At 39.0% G+C, this 11,678-nt stretch overlaps 1 long non-coding RNA gene across 1 annotated transcript; it reads left to right on the top strand.

The window, feature by feature from the left end:
- Positions 1-1,122: 1,122 nt before the first annotated feature.
- LOC117305518 lies at positions 1,123-11,222 on the top strand. The gene is made up of 4 exons (XR_004520684.1): positions 1,123-1,179; positions 7,168-7,251; positions 10,592-10,680; positions 11,095-11,222. It is a non-coding gene; the product is annotated as an uncharacterized LOC117305518 (long non-coding RNA).
- The last annotated feature ends 456 nt before the right edge of the window (positions 11,223-11,678 follow it).

The raw sequence follows: 11,678 nt of genomic DNA, 5'->3' as shown, positions 1-11,678 counted from the left end.
AATATTGTTTTTACATAAATAAATAAAAGTAATAAATAAATAATCAACTATCGTCGGGGTCATGTAACTTGAACTTGAGTAGATCTTTGACCTAGTTTTTAGTTAGCTTTTGTTTTACGAAGAAAAAAATCTTGCTAATCACAGAAACGGTTACTGTTTTGACTGGTGCCCCACTAAATTTTTGCTTAGCAAATAAATTTGTTTCATTTTTTTGTACTTTTTTTCTGCTTATCAGATTTATGAAATCAGTCCCATGTTTCGATCGTATGTCACAAACACGTGTAAAACAAAAACTTCTCAGATGCTAATACAACTTAACAAAAGGCTGTATAGAAAGTGTACAGACTACTTGGTAGGGACAGAGAAACGTACGGTTGGGTCACCCACGTGGGGAAGGGTATCCTTCCATAATAATAATGGGGATCAATGGCAGGGAAAAGTCGAGTTCAACGGGGTGAAAAGAAACTGACGAAATTACCCGAAAACAAATTGGGAAATTGGCAGATAGCGACTAAAGATTGATCTGTTAAAAAAGTAATTATATGTAAAGAGCGAAGAAAACTGTCTTGGAAAAATAAAATTATTTGGGATATTGAAACCATACATATAGTATAATCCAATTGATAAATGTTTAATTTCTCACTTCGTGTCTATCAAAACAGGTGTTATACCTACTTCTCAGCGTATGGTGGTATTGATCAACTTCTAAATTATCCATACCTTTAAGACAACAAATCTCAGTTCTATTATTCTGTGTGTTCTATTTTCTTCTAGGGTCATTGTTCACTTAATTATCAGTCAATAATAATCTCACCATGTAAACACTGGTTTAATAATTTCACGAGTTTACCCCATGCAAGAAGACGTACCCGATCACCCCTTTTAAAATAAATAGTTTCAACTCTTGCAGGGCCCGCCCATTTAGTACCTAATATGGTCACAAAAGTTGGGCAAGAAAATTCTAGAAGGTCCGGCTTTGTTATGCAAATGTCAAAGCTGGTTGCTGATTGGCTGGGGGCTGGACGGAGGACGCCGGCTGGGGTCGTAGGTGAAAATCTGCATGATTTGCACATTTCAAAGAAAAAATGCAGGACTTTGAAAATTTTCCGTGTCTTTTATCTCCAAGAAATTCAGCTTCTTACCGGATTTCCGAGTTCAAACTACTACAAAAGTGTAATGGTGAGTTGAGATTTTTTTTGTCTTGAAAATAAAAGTGCTGCAAAGAATTTTCATTCGCAGAATTTGAAGAAATGTTGGATTTTACAACACAACCCGCAGGCCGAAAAGTAAAATAAAAAAACACAAGTGTTGACTCAATTATTCGGTGCGCAGACGACATTGTTGAAATGTGCAGGTTAGAATTACCGAATATGTCGTCCGAAATTCTCCAAATTGAAACGTATTATGCACGACTAAAATTCGTTTAAAAGCATGCCCAAGTGCTACGGGCCCTTAGAAAAGAAGGACTGTGTTCCGCTTGTGTGAGTTCGCTATTATAGTCTTTGTTTTTAAAACTTTTGGAGGCTGAGTTTTGAAAACTTACTTTTTGCACAATCGTCCATGACAACCCGTCCAAAGCGAGTTTGTTTTGAAACTGAGCCTAAAATTCATAAAGCCGGTTAGCAGAAAATTCTTTGCTAAACAAATAGTTGGTGTAGCACCAGTCACAACAATATAAACTTTGTTGGAAAAGTAGCTGGTATTCCTGGTCCTGCTAAGCAAGATTTGTTTGTGCTTAGCAAGTTTTTGTACTCACCCAGCAATGACCAGACTTTATTAAATTGGGCCCTGGTGTCACTGAATAAGAACAATATTGTGCCGAAAATTGTTAAAATAATTTGACATGTATACTGTCATAACGATTTAGCTCTTTATATCTTAAAAACATATTTTAAAACACATTTCCAGAAGAAGTTGGAGCTGTGGCCTGTGCCGCCCATGTGGGCCCATTTTCAAAGCCTGGCGCAGAAAAGTATTGCTAAACAGAAACAAGTTAATATCAGCCACTCCATGACAAGTTAACATTGTTTTGACTGGTGCCCCACTCAATTTTTGCTTAGCAAAGAAATTTGTCAAGTAGTACTTTCTGCTTGACAACTGCCCAATTTGATAAAGCCTGTCAGTGTAAGCTTAAAAATTTGCTATATGTACAGAAAAATCATGCCTGACAGAAACTGGTTACTTTAGCCAACATGCCATAAATGGTTCTTTTTCTGCAATTCTCTGTGTTCAGACAGCTATATTAAACTTTGCCCAGTATAACTGAAATTTGTGTTTTCCCTTAAAAAGTTAATTTATGTACATGATGCATAAAAACAAATCAAAATAAATATGTGAAGTTGATTGTCAATAATTGCCAATGTTTTCGGAAAACAGTAATTATTACCGTATCTTTTTTCTTTTAACCACCAATTCGAGCCCATGATGTGTCAACAAGGTGAAGATGCCTGGAAAATGTCATGATTATACTCTGTCATTCTGTGTCAATGAACAAAATTCAAATTGTTACACTTTTTAAATCTCGCAGTTGACACCCTATGTTGGTAAAATTCACTGCATGTTGTGATTTCCTCTTTTACGTTGCCACAAACACTGAGATTTCCCAATTTTTACATGGTATATTAAAGTGCGGGCATGGGGCCAAAAACAACTACTTGCTGCACAAAATGTTTGACCGAGATAAATTTTCAATAAACAGACACTCATTACGAATTTGTTTGTACTCCCTGCGCAGTTTTCACAAAGTTTGACAGTGTTCAACAGTTAATTACTCAACTCTTAAGTGCACAAGGCTTTCGCTAGGGCCCACCAAAAACATGTTCAAATTGGCCTGTGATAATCGGTTAAAACTACAACCCACGTATATACTGCCCTCATTCAGTTGTTTATAACCATTGTTGATCAAATTTGTTTATTATGATAATTAATAGGGGGCATTATTGACAAATTTCAAGAAAAACATGGTTGAATGTGTTTTGGTCATAGAAATAGAACCCGGAGAACGCTGAGCTCGACCACCCTCTGTGTCGTCTCTGGGTGCGGCGTATCAATACCGCACAATACGCGCATATGGCAAAATTATCATCTTGTGACACGCGCGTATGGCAAAATGGCAAGATGTCAGCGCACATAGACCATTTCTAGTGTTTTCATTGGTCAATGATGATGTCATTGTATGGCAAAATTGTATGGCAAAATATTTTGGCATACACGCGTTACGAAAATGGCGTGTGCGCGTGCATAAAAATGGTTTCACAACGAAACCGCACGCACAATGAGACACTCAGCGTTCTTCGGGTTCTATTTCTATGGTTTTGGTTTAAATTGTGTGATTTCGCACTGAAAAGCGACCAATATCTCAACATGGCGTCTCCTTTTGGACCAGAAGAAGCACAGGAATACCTTAAATTATCACAAAATGATTCTGATTGAAAAGACAAATTAAGTGATGGGTGACTATGGTATGGTAAACAATGGTTACTATATGACCAATGACACTCACATGAATCGCAGTGGAGGCATTCTAGTCCGGACAGAACCTGCTGCCATGGATTTGTTTACAAAACTGCAGTATAATCCATTGCCATGGTTATTTTTACATTAAATCGTTGCTTATATTACTTTGTTCGCATTCTTACATGTTATCTCCTTGGCTAAAAATAATTTCACTGGTTCAGATCTGTATCTTAAAGCAATCGCACAACATTGGAAAACAGTATTGTACAAAGGCTCACAGAAAGATGTTTCCCGCCTTCAACGGCTCCAAAACCGCTGTGCCAGACTTATCTTTAAGCTGCCCAAATTCACTCACTCATCTCCACTTCTCAAGCAATTACACTGGCTTCCAGTTGCCCAACGCATTCAATTCCGTACAATGGTCCACACATATAAATCCCTCAATCACTGTGCCCCGGATTATCTCTCCTCTCTCCTTTCACTCCAGACATCTTCGTACTCTCTTCGCTCTACTACTGGTAAATCCCTTTCAGTTCACAAAACCCATAAACTTGCAGGTGATAGGGCATTTCAATTGCTGCTCCCCGACTATGGAATTCTCTGCCTACCCTAACCAGAAGCTCTAACAGTGTCCCAGCCTTCAAACGTGCTCTCAAAACCCACCTTTTTGCCTCTTCGTAGCTGGTCGTCTTTATCTTTGTTTTGTCTTTTCCCTCTTCTTTCCTTCTCAGCGCCTTGTATCCTTTGGCAGTTTGGCGCTTTATAAATACTGTTATTATTATTATTTTATTGTGTATCACAATTTATATATAAAATTTAGACTCAATTGGATCAGAGTGGGGAGAAAATAATGGGAAAACCCACCCTTGTTTCCACACGTTTCGCCGGTCGTGACATGTTTTTAAAATAAATCTGCTATTCTCGATATATCGAGAATTAATTGATAATGAAATTGTTTTAATGTATTCTCAAAAAGTAATGCATTTCATGGAACAATATTTCAAGGGAAGTCGTTCACCATTACCTTCTGTAAACCCTGTAAGTTGTTTGTAAATCTGTGAACTTTTAATAGAAAGTGTCCAATGGCTTTGACCAGGTATGCCTACAGCACCAAGAACCATAAATGAGTTGCATTGTTTGTTTTAATTTACAGTTAAAACAATAACATTAATCTGTCCACCAAAGGGTTAAATAAACATACTGTGATAAAATTTAAACACATTTGCATGGTTTAGGATCTCCACTTTCATTTTTGAACAAAATTTGTTAAAATAAAGCAAATTAACTTACTGGTTTGCTGTTTAATGAGCTCCCTTGCTATCACATAATGTTGGCCACAACCTCCCAAGTTCATCTTAGTCTACCATGGCTTATTTGTAGAACAAATCCCAAGGAGATTTCATGGAGCCTTGTGCCCAACAGTTAAAAATTGCAGAGTGAAGTTACCCCATTCTTGTTTTATTATAGACCACGTCCCACTGCAGCAAAAGACTAGTATGGTGTGCGTCTAGCAAAGATTATAGAGCGCCTCAAGGCGCAAGATGCGGAACTGAAGCTTTATCTATTGTTGGAACGTGAAATACGCATTGGCGCCATTTCAGCAAGTGAATGTTTTGTTTCCCATTGATAGGAATGGTCATTGTCTGCACTGATCTGCACAGGTCTATTGTTGTATCAAAATAGTTACTTGCCGAAATGGCGTCCAGTAGGTTTCACATTCCAGCCCGAGTTCCGCATCTTGTGCCTTGCGGCGCTATATAATCTTTGGTGTCTAGGCACTTGCAACTCTCCATGCCCACTCACCTGTGCTTCGCTGCACAACTCACACAAAAGGCTTCTTCCAGACATACTTGGTTATTCTTATACCTTTCTGGGCTAATTCAAACTGCTACTTGCATTATTCAAATGTCTTCACAACTTTATGAATATATTTACACACTATTTTGAATATTATTTGTACACACTGGAGTAAAGTACGAATTGAAATACAATTTGTCAACATTGATTTGACAGATGTAAAAGTGTACAAATCAGTGATTATTAAATATTATAATATCAAATTGTGGATAATTGTATTTTTACCCCAAAAAATTTAGGAAAAACAAAAATTGCCCCATAATTGGTAACTTGGTGAGAAGCGTAACTGCAAACTTGTGGGCTTAAAAGATTATATTTACCATAAGCACATTACCCATTGAAGTTAAACGTTTCTCAAAATGCTTTGAACTATCCAAAGCTGCTGTCTACATAGGCTTCTAACCAAAGATTATTTACCAAACGTAAATGCAAGTTTGTTCCGTAATGGCTGGGTGCAAAGCATCACGTATTCCCTGGGGACTATACAGCTACATTACCCGCGTCGCATCCCGAGCGTACATGTACATTGACAGATTTCATTCGCAATTTTCCCGTGCATGTTTCTCATGATTTTAGTGAAACTTCTCACCCCACACCAAGTATTACTGAAAGATTATTCCATCAGCATTCAGAATTATTTGGGTTTGGAGTAATTCAACCTTAAACAAACCCGAAATATTGATGAAAATCAGACACTGTTTTCCATGGTTTTCCGAACTTCGATAAACATTCCACTGGATTAAAAACATGGCCGCGTGCCAACAATCGCCATAGCTTGGCTCGCTACGTGTACCGTGTCACACTGTGTACTACGACCATGTAGTACACGTGAGGGGCTCCCGTATGTTGCGCGCACAGTGGAACCAAGCTAGCTATGACATCACTTAGCAACAGCACTGGGTCGGGTGACTAGCCTCGCTACATAGATAAACAGACGCTTCAGTGTGGCGCCACACTAATCTCGCGACGCGAATGTTTATGAATGAAAGGTCAGCTGATAAACAGGTTTCCTTTTCACCCCTGTAACAAGCAATGCAATCATCTAACGTGTTGACCTAATGCATATTCAGATAAATGAGGTCACTAGCTTCAAAAAGAGCTCTTGGTGGCGGTATTGCGATGTGCTTTGGGCAACTATCGCGGATTCAAAAGGGGCGATTTTTGTCTATTGGGAGTCTATTTACAAACATTTTTTGATAATTAGGACAAAAACATGGCTCAGAAATCGTCTGTTTTTACATCTTTGTTAATCTGTTGACGAAAAGGTAAGAATATAGTAAGTAACCTAAAACTACAAAAATATATTTTGTTTAATTTTCAATAATTTTAATTATTTCTTTGTTATGATTATGTTTGGTGTCAGATTACACGTAATGAGACTTTACTAGACATTCCTCATTCCGTTAGAGCGGTTCACATATACCTTCCCTTTTAATCACCTCAGCTGTAGTCAAAATTAAAGGCAGGTTATACTTTTTGTAATTGTCAAGGAAAGTATCCTCAATTACTGTATCCCACCACATGGGATCAAAATAGAATGCTCCAGGGATCACCTTGATCACCATTCTTCGATTGCTTGCTAAGCGCCAAACTTCTGCACTAGCTGTGTAAGCAAAGATGCCTAGTAACCTTGAGTACCTACGTGCACAAGCCAAAAGTCACTGCTAAGCAGGCTGTTAAATTCACTTGATGAATTTCCTGCTTCCGTAAGATATTCTTTGCTTACGGTAAGCAGAGCCATGAAATTGGGCCCTGTTTTATTAATTGTACAAAATTACTTTTGTGGTGCTACGATAAGTATGAGAAGTATTACTTTTTAACAATAAGGTGTGTTTGTTTCCTTTGCCTATACAGCTCCAGTCTCCAAAACATCTCTACATGTCAACAAGGCTGAGACCCAATCATCGAACAGTCTGACCCTACTTTCTCTGTAAACAGGTATTGAAACCCTTACAGTCTCAATTCCTTCTTCAGTGGGCAAAAACTTTGATTTACCTTATAGCTGTGTAATTATTATTATTTTACCGTTTGTTTAGGTAAAATGTTTACTTGGATTGTTTGTAGTCGTACAAAATTACATCTTTTTACCGTTGTTTGTACCCTTTTCCCGTCTGAACGTTTGAATTTGTTCTAACACGACCCTAAGGCCTTACTGCCTGTTCGTGCTCGTCGAGCAAAAGTTACAAACATGGGGATTTTGCTCCTTGATGGACGTATTGAAAGGTGAGTTTCTCAAAAATATTGCGATCTTCAGTCATATACAGACACTGATGTTTGCGTATTATTATTTGTTAGTTTTTACAACCATTTCGGCCTACACGTTTGCCATAAACGTGAACATGTCTGCAGCGCTATAAAGTGAGCATGTGTTGTAATGTGTTGCAACATGTTGTCTTGCTATATCAGCATTATAGCGCTGTATACATCTTCAAGTTCATGGCAAACATGTAGGCCAAATTTTAATGGTTGTAAAACTAACAAAAAATAATACGACACGCATCAGTAGATATGGCTGTAGATCGTAAAACAACCTAGGGGCACAAATCCCCATTCTTGTAACTTTTGCTCGCCGAGCACGAACGACATGACTGCATGGACTGAGACGTTAGCAACTTGTCACGCAGACATGCGCGTGCGCACACGCGGGGAAAACATAACTTGCATGTAAACACCGGATTTTTTTCACAGTTCCTTGTAAGACCTACCAATGCCATGTACCGTAATTTTCGGATTATAAACCGCGCGGCGTATAAACCGCACTTCCTCAAAATATACAAAAAAATATTTAGGTGTCGGCGTATATGCCGCGCGGCGTATAAACCGTGATCAAAATAAAAAAAAAACCATGAAAAAACTAACCTCAAAACACGGAAGTAAAGTACGTAAACCTGCCGCTTTACAGGTGATTTTTTTATCTCACACTATCAGTCCTGAGTTATATTTTTTTTCCATCAACAACCCTTTTCAAGAATTTGCGATTTGATGATCGGTTGTGTTGACCATATGTTTGAAACTTCTTTTGCAACAAACTCTCCGTGAATCAAAGATCGGCCGACAACGCACACCGAGAAATAGTTGAACTTTGCCCTGCATCGCATCGCCCTCTGTTGACAAAAGTTGTTCACCTTTGATTAGACTTGGCCCCGAGCCTCAAAGCGTGGGTCAAACGTTCAAGCTCCCCGTTGTACAATGGGCAGCCGCTCTACTCGATCCGTCCGAAGTCTAGCCAAGATTTCATGAATGGAACTATCACCGGCCAATCAACAACGGCCAATCATCAAACGACCAATCACTGCATGCGTGAACACATAGGGGCCGTGCTTGTTTGCGTCTGCTTTGTGGCGATGTGCAGTGACAGGCGGGCGGCACATCAGTCACTCCAGTCAGTCTTGTATAGTTGCCGCAATGTGGGAGTTGCGTCGTAATTAAAGTTGAAATGTATTGAAGTTTACACTATTGATCGTAATTGAAATGATCTATTATAGGATAGCATTATTTTTGTGAGCCGGCAGCACCCCCTTTGCGGGACCACATAATTGTTTGTGTTGGATAATTATTGATGAAGTTACAACTGAAAATACGTTTATTGTGATACTGAAAAAATCCAATAACAATTTTTAAAATTGACAAAGTTAAATCCTACTTTATTTGTAGGTAAGTGAGTTCTTGTTGCAATAAAAACTAACTTCAGACAGTGCGTGGACCATCGTTTTAACATAGGATTCGTCTGCAGAAGCAGTGAGTGATAAAGAAATAGTGCGAAGATTTATATCCAAGGAATCCTTTGCCTTCCGTTTTGTTTAAATAGAAAATAGACAAAACCAAAACCAAACAGTCTATTTCAGGGCTACCACAACACAAACGAGAGTATTGTCTATGAGTGTTGTTTCTGTTTACAATGTAGATAGGAACATTTTTTAAACATGCAAAATTCCTTTATAAAATATAAAAGAAATAATAATGGGGACGGCTAAAGTTTTTCCCTCACTTTTATTGTATAGCGGTGGTAATGAAACAAAATGCGCTACCTTATTGTTTGCGTAATCACAAGGACAGGGGATTCACTTTTATTAAACATCGGAGTAGACGGGAAATAAGGTTGAAATGGGTCTTTCAATAAGGGAATTAAAGAAAAGTGGTGGGCCGGTGTTTCTCCCTCCCTTTTATTATTGTAGTCCCACAACGAGGATCCACAACAGATATTGCAACGACGGACGGCCGGGCGGACGGACGTAGCATGTGTGTGGAGTAATGTATCCAGCAGCGTGCACATTAAGCACATGTACACACACGCGAGTTCGTAAAGCTAGCAATCTGTTAATTGCGCTGCTCAATCTAGAGATTGCACAACAGATGTTGGTGGCACCGTATTGAGCGATGTTCGCCGACGGGTTGCGCTACGCCCTCGCATTTGCGCCGCCTGGAAACAAAATTCCCAATGTTACTGGACTCAACAATCAGGGCAGGTTGAACACGTTTTGTTTGATCCCCCCGAAGCGGCAAAGTTCTTTGCGTACGTCCATTCACCATTCTGCTGTTGCGTTTGCGTGGTTGAGCTGAAGAAACCGCTGGCTGACACGAGTGTAGCCTGGATGTCTGACGTCAGTATATAAAGATCGTGGGATAAATAGACAGGGGACGAGTCTATTTCGCTGAGACACGAGTATAGCTTGAATGTCTGACGTCAGCATGTAGAGATCGCTAGGATAAATAGACGGGCACCAGTCTAGTCTAACCCGAGTTGCGCTGAGAGGGGGAGCTGAGGGCGGTTGATAAACGTTTTACAAAGGAAACATGGAATACAATTGTGGTGGGATTTTCAACAGGATTTTGTCATCACACAGGCAGGTTTTTGTTCTCGTTTAAGAACAAAAAACATTAATTAGAATATTTTACAAACGATCTTTCTTTTAAAAAATGCCGTTTTTTCTCTTAAATATTTATACGTCGGCTTACAAGCCGCCCGGAGAATAAACCGCAGGAGTTCAAAAAAATGTCAAAATCAACATATAAACCGTGGTTTATAATCCAAAAATTACGGTAAAGTTTCTCTTTACTTCGGTAAATCTTACATAACTTTGATTAACTGCAATACTTACTCTCAAAACATGTATATATTTTTTTACATTACAAATCAGTATATATTTTTGGCCGTGTTTTACTTAAGTTAGGTAGTTTCTTACATAACTTTTTTTACCAAACATCTTTTTACCATTTATTGTCTGAGTGCACATACTACTTTTTAACAATAAGGTGTGTTTATTTCCTTTGCCTATAGCTCCAGTCTCCAAAACATCTACGTGTCAACAAGGCTGAGACCCAATCATCGAACAGTCTGACCATAGAAACTACTTTCTCTGTAAACAGGTAAATTGAAACCCTTACAGTCTCAAATCCTTCTTCAGTATCCAAAGTGAATGATTCAGAAGGCCTTGGGCCAGTAGGTTCAAATGACCAGGCCTCGACCTCTACAGCGGCCACCAGCGGCCAGTGCCGTGATGCCCCAGCGAATTGCCGTGAAGCCCTTTTAAAAATCACGTACCTCAACAAGGCTGAGACCCAATCATCGAACAGTCTGACCATAGAAACTACTTTCTCTTTAAACAGGTAAATTGAAACCCTCACAGTCTCAATTCCTTCTTCAGTATCCAAAGTAAATGATTCAGAAGGACTTGGGCCAGTAGGCTCAAATGACAGTTGCTCATTTAGGCCTACAACGTCTCTTCCAAAAGCACATAGTACTTTTTATTAATAAGGTGTGTTTGTTTCCTTTGCCTACAGCTCCAGTCTCCAAAACCTCTACATGTCAACAAGGCTGAGACCCAATCATTGAACAGTCTGACCATAGGAACTATACTTTCTCTGTAAACAGGTAAATTGAAACCCTTACAGTCTCAATTCCTTCAGTATCCAAAGTGAAAGATTTATAAGGACTGGGCCATGTAGGCCCCAAAACCTCATTACAGGTTCTCAAACTCTAATCTGATGCAGTTGTTGGTATGGAGTGACGTAGAAGAGGATATAGAAGGATAGAGGCTACATGCTGGTGAAGATTCCTACTGAATTACTGCTCATTTTGCATCTATTCCACCTTGGAATGACAACTCTTAATTACATTAAAACCCTATCTGTAGGGGGGGGGCACATGGTGCACTCCACCACATTTGTTCATAGGTTTTTATTGCTACATCTTACCACCAACAAACTTTCTGACTTTACCCAACAAAGTATCCAGGGTCATATTGTGGACAAAATAGCAGTTATTGTGGTATTTTACTGCAAACTTTCCACCCATTTTTACTTTCTTTGGGTGTTTCCCAAGAAAGTGGCAGTGGAGTGTTAACCTGTTATATCCATTGTGGGAA

This window comes from Asterias rubens (genome assembly GCF_902459465.1).
Source record: "Asterias rubens chromosome 8 unlocalized genomic scaffold, eAstRub1.3 super_scaffold_89, whole genome shotgun sequence".
Lineage (NCBI taxonomy): Eukaryota > Metazoa > Echinodermata > Asteroidea > Forcipulatida > Asteriidae > Asterias > Asterias rubens.
The sequence above is the reverse complement of the archived record's forward strand: the minus strand, read 5'-3'. Positions and strand labels throughout refer to the sequence as shown.